General features: G+C 40.2%; 1 gene segment (V, D, J or C); it reads right to left on the bottom strand.

The window, feature by feature from the left end:
• Positions 1-959: 959 nt before the first annotated feature.
• On the bottom strand, positions 960-1,422 carry LOC310993880 (Ig kappa-b4 chain C region-like). The segment is given in 2 exons: positions 1,419-1,422; positions 960-1,288 (listed from the first exon to the last, which is right to left on the bottom strand).
• Positions 1,423-5,371: the final 3,949 nt, after the last annotated feature.

Here is a 5,371-nt window from a genome sequence, read left to right as displayed (position 1 = left end):
TTTAGTGATATAGTCTGGCTCGTCAGGCTACAGAATTTGCCTAAATTCGCCAAAATTAGCCCGGACCCGACCCATTGCTGCGCAGCAGCTATAGTGTTAACATGTTTCTTGTAAAATGTTAACAAGACTTCCAGCTAGCATTCAAACAGCTTTGATAGTATAGAGCTGCTCTCGGTGGCCTAGTGGCACAGTACAGGTTTACTGATCATGAGATCATGTGTTCGATTCCTGCCTCAGACATGACACATCATTGCTTGATTTTCAAATATTCAGCTGTCATTGGACAGTGATGGTGGCATTACAGCATGTATTTAAATTTCAAAACTTTGAAAATAAATTCATAACAGATCAACCATATGTGCTACGGCTTTGCAACTTTCACTTTCAAATTGCCCAATTTTGTCTATAAAAAAAATTGCTATTGCTAAAATTATATGTCTCTGTTAAAAAGAGACACAGAGGGAGAGCTGCAGGGTGAGTGTAGACTTAGTTGACGTCACTGTATGCCGATGATACTTTATATTATGTTTGTGTTTCTCCAAAAGATATAGAGACTAAGAACATTAATGTATCAAACAATAGAGAATTTGTCTAGCCCTGTTTTCAAGGCTGCCAATGTAGTAATTGAAAAAATATTCAAAGTATGAGAAAAAACTTATCAAAAATTACACTCACATTTGGATCTCACAAATGTTTTGTGTATACTGTATACATCAGTGAAGACATCAATCAAGTGTTGTTTCATGTCACTGACAAATTATCGTCATATGATGTTATAAAAACCAAAGACAGAATCAAAATGTATTTGATGAACAGATCTTTATTTTCTGGAAATACTGAAATTACATGATAGAAAACTTTCAAACACATCAGAGAGAAAGACAGAACATGGTAATGAAAGAACGGAGAGTGTTAGAGAGAACAGAGTAAAACCAGTAGTAGAGTCCCAGTGAGTCAGCTCAGGACTGGGGACACTGGTCTCTCCTCAGTGTCTCTGAGACCAGAGTCTGGGAGCCCTGGGTGGCCTCACAGGTCACAGAGCCCAGCTTCCTCCACTGGTCTGCAGGGAGCCTCAGGGTGCTGCTCCAGCTGTAGAGGCCGTCCTTCCCCAGCACCACGGGGCTCCTGCTCTCCTCCCAGCTGCTGCTGCTGCTGCCGTCCACCTTCCAGACCAGACTCCAGTCTGAGGGGAAGCCCTTGTTGGCCAGGCACATGAGCGTGGCCTTCCCCTGCTGCTGCAGCTCCTCACTGGAGGGGGGCAGCACCGTCAGGGTGGGACGGGTATCACCTAGGAGACACAGACCATAAACTGTCAATCCAACAGCAGCCACTTGGACACATTTACTGTGTGAGAGCTGGTTTTGTCCTTTAAGGAGTTTCTGCCAGATGTTTTTCTGCTCCACCAGTCACTCACTCACACATTGTTTCACTTCCCTTCAAGAAGCCTCTCATGCACATCAGCACAGAGACAATCATCATACAGTTTGACCTGAAACATATCAAACTACACTAGAAATACATGAAGCTCATTTAGGAAACAATCATACATTTTCTGTGAGTTTGATTTTCAAGTGCAACACAAACATTTATCAAATAATCTGACAACGATCAAATGTTCCTCGAGTGGAAAATACTCCACATTGAGCAAACTCTTAAAATGATTTAAATGAACAATGGAAACTGTGAATCACAGGTTTCAAAGGGATTTCAAAAACTAGTACTACTACTACGAAACAATAAATTAAATATACAATATATTAAAAAACAAATGATGTTTGACCATTTCTACAGTTCAACTTCAATTTCAATCATGGCAGGCATGCGACAAGAAAGGCCCTACGTTTAACTCTACGATTAAGAAGGAGAAATAAAAACACAAATATGAAAAAATAAAAGATTTTCTTTTTCTAAAAACTAAAAAAACTAAACCACATCCAATGTCCACGTAAAATCACGGCACACTAAAGCCTCACATATGTCACAATACCTTTCTGTGGCAGAATCACTGGCACTGAGATAAACATGAGTCTGAAACACAACACAAACTGCACTGCACACATACAAAAGGATGAAGGAGGATCTTTGGTATCTAATGTCTGAGACTTTCTGATCAAATATGTATTACTGGTACAAAAATAAATCATAGCAACAAATAAAATATAAATTTGAGGGGACCGAGTATGGTGCCGGTGCCCTGTGGAACTCCGGGTGAGAAAAAAATCACCAGACAGAGTGAGTGCATACTCAGTGAATATCACTCTATGCTGATGATACTTGACTTTATGTCCCCAAAAGATACAGAGACGTATTACATTTCTGTTTGTCAAACAACACAGAAGTTGACTAGTCCAATTTGCCATTCAAGGCGACCAATGTATTAATTGAAAAATATTAAACGTATGAGAAAAAAGTCATTTTTGGGTGTAATGTTTTGTGCATAAAAATCAGTGGAGGGATTGATCAAGTGTTATTTCATATCACTGACAAAGAATCATCATCTTATGACAAACCAAAGACTGAATCAAAATGTATTTGATGAACAGATCTTTATTTTCTGGAAATAGTGAAATTACATGATAGAAAACTTTCAAACACATCAGAGAGAAAGACAGAACATGATAATGAAAGAACGAGAGAGAGTGTTAGAGAGAACAGAGTAAAACCAGTAGTAGAGTCCCAGTGAGTCAGCTCAGGACTAAGGACACTGGTCTCTCCTCAGTGTCTCTGAGACCAGAGTCTGGGAGCCCTGGGTGGCCTCACAGGTCACAGAGCCCAGCTTCCTCCACTGGTCTGCAGGGAGCCTCAGGGTGCTGCTCCAGCTGTAGAGGCCGTCCTTCCCCAGCACCACGGGGCTCCTGCTCTCCTCCCAGCTGCTGCTGCTGCTGCCGTCCACCTTCCAGACCAGACTCCAGTCTGAGGGGAAGCCCTTGTTGGCCAGGCACATGAGCGTGGCCTTCCCCTGCTGCTGCAGCTCCTCACTGGAGGGGGGCAGCACCGTCAGGGTGGGACGGGTATCACCTAGGAGACACAGACCATAAACTGTCAATCCAACAGCAGCCACTTGGACACCTTTACTGTGTGAGAGCTGGTTTTGTCCTATAAGGAGTTTCTGTCAGATGTTTTTCTGCTCCACCAGTCACTCACTCACACATTGTTTCACTTCCCTTCAAGAAGCCTCTCATGCACATCAGCACAGAGACAATCATCATACAGTTTGACCTGAAACATATTAAACTACTCTAGAAATACATGAAGCTCATTTGGGAAACAATCATACATTTTCTGTGATTTGAGGTGCAACACAAACATTTATCAAATAATCTGACAACGATCAAATGTTCCTCGAGTGGAAAATACTCCACATTGAGCAAACTCTTAAAATGATTCAAATGAACAATGGGAACAGTGAATCACAGGTTTCAAAATAATTTCCAAAACTAGTACTACTACTACTAAACAATATATTAAATATACAATATATTAAAAAAACAAACGATGTTTGACCATTTCTACAGTTCAACTTCAATTCAATCATGGCAGACATACAACAAGAAAGGCCCTACGTTTAACTCCACGATTAAGAAGGAGAAATAAAAACACAAATAATAAAAAATATTGTTAATAAAATAAAAGATTTTATTTGATACAAACTAAAAAAAGAAAAAAATCTTATTAGTATTTTTGCAGAAACTTACTTCCAACATCCAGTCTGGTTCCTCCACCAAAAGTCCACCACAGTGATACAAAGTCATTGAGCCGTCGTACAAAAACCTCTCACTGTAGAGACACGGCTCTCTGACTCTGTCACACTGAACTACTCTTATCTACAAGATTTTATCATAAAACTTTAACAAAAATGTTTTTTATCTGTTTCTTTAGCATCTATACTTTTATGATGCAAAATTCGAAGTCATGAGATTTTTTTTTTTAAAGAAGAATTAATTTTGGATTCTAAAACTGAATTTTTTTAACTTTGCAAAAAATCACAAAAAGCCAAGTATGTGCTTCTCTTTGCCATTTTAGGATTTAACAAATTAAATTAAATTAAATTTCATGAAGAAATATTCACTTACTTCCAATATCCAGTCTGGTTCCTCCACCGAACGTGTACCACAGTGATACAAAGTCATTGAGCCGTCGTACAAAAACCTCTCACTGTGGAGACACGGCTCTCTGACTCTGAAACAAACAAACTCACCATAATTAGTCTGTTTGTAACGTTTTGGCAGCTGATGTGAGAAATGACAACAACACAGTATAAAAAGGACAATAAGTATCGTCAATTTTTAATATTTGTTCATTTTAAGAAAAATCTATGCTTTCAAAAATGTTTTAAGACATGAGAAAATATAATCGGAATAAAAGAAGCTCAAGCAAATAAAACCTAAACAGCATTTAAAAAAGCACTTCCTGATCAATATACTCATCAACTGATTGATCCATTGATAATCAGCATGATCAGATTGATCCCAGTCCCTGTTGGAATCAGTCAGAGCATTTCCATAGAGAGCCACTTTGCATCAGCAGCACCATGCTCCAGTGCTCTGGGAGAGTTTATAGTCCTGAGAGTTGAAGACTGGATGACTGACAGCTGTCCTTCATGACAACACAAGACACAGAAATCCTCCTCATCAAAAACATGACTTTGGTCTCCGTCCTCATCTGGACTCTCCTCTGCTGCTGCTTCACAGGTAAAGTCCAGAGAATCCAACTCCTCTATCAACATCTGTCCCTCTGAAATGAAGCCCACAAAACCATGACTCTGTTTTATCTTTCTGTCTCTGTGTCCTCAGAGTCCAGAGGTCAGGTCACACTGACTCAGCCTGGAGCAGTGAGATCTGCTGTAGGAGGCTCAGTCACCATCAGATGTAGAACTGGTCAGAATGTTTATGTTTGGAGCAACAACCACTTTTTATCCTGGTACCAACAGAGAGATGGAGAAAAACCTAAACTCCTCATTTACTGGGCTTCCACTCGAGCATCAGGGATTCCAGGTCGTTTTACAGGCAGTGGATCAAACTCTGACTTCACTCTGAGCATCAGTGGAGTCCAGGCTGAAGATGCAGCAGTTTACTACTGTACGAGTCTTCACAATATCAACAGTCAGTGGCCGTTCACACAGTGAAAAAGCGTCGTACAAAAACCTCATTCAGTCAAAGTGAACAGAAACTAAGCTGACTGCTGCAGCTGGAAGATACTGCAGAGACTGACACAGTTCACTGAGGACACACACACAGTTCCAGTGAAAAAGCCCAATCAGACCATTAATATCACAACTACATCAAGCACAGTCAGCTCCACTGACGTCCATACATCCATCTGATTCATTATCAAGGAAACATCAATGTCCACAGACTATGTTAAAGTCTCT

Source organism: Trachurus trachurus (assembly GCF_905171665.1).
Source record: "Trachurus trachurus genome assembly, chromosome: 11".
In the NCBI taxonomy this organism is placed as follows: domain Eukaryota; kingdom Metazoa; phylum Chordata; class Actinopteri; order Carangiformes; family Carangidae; genus Trachurus; species Trachurus trachurus.
The sequence above is the reverse complement of the archived record's forward strand: the minus strand, read 5'-3'. Positions and strand labels throughout refer to the sequence as shown.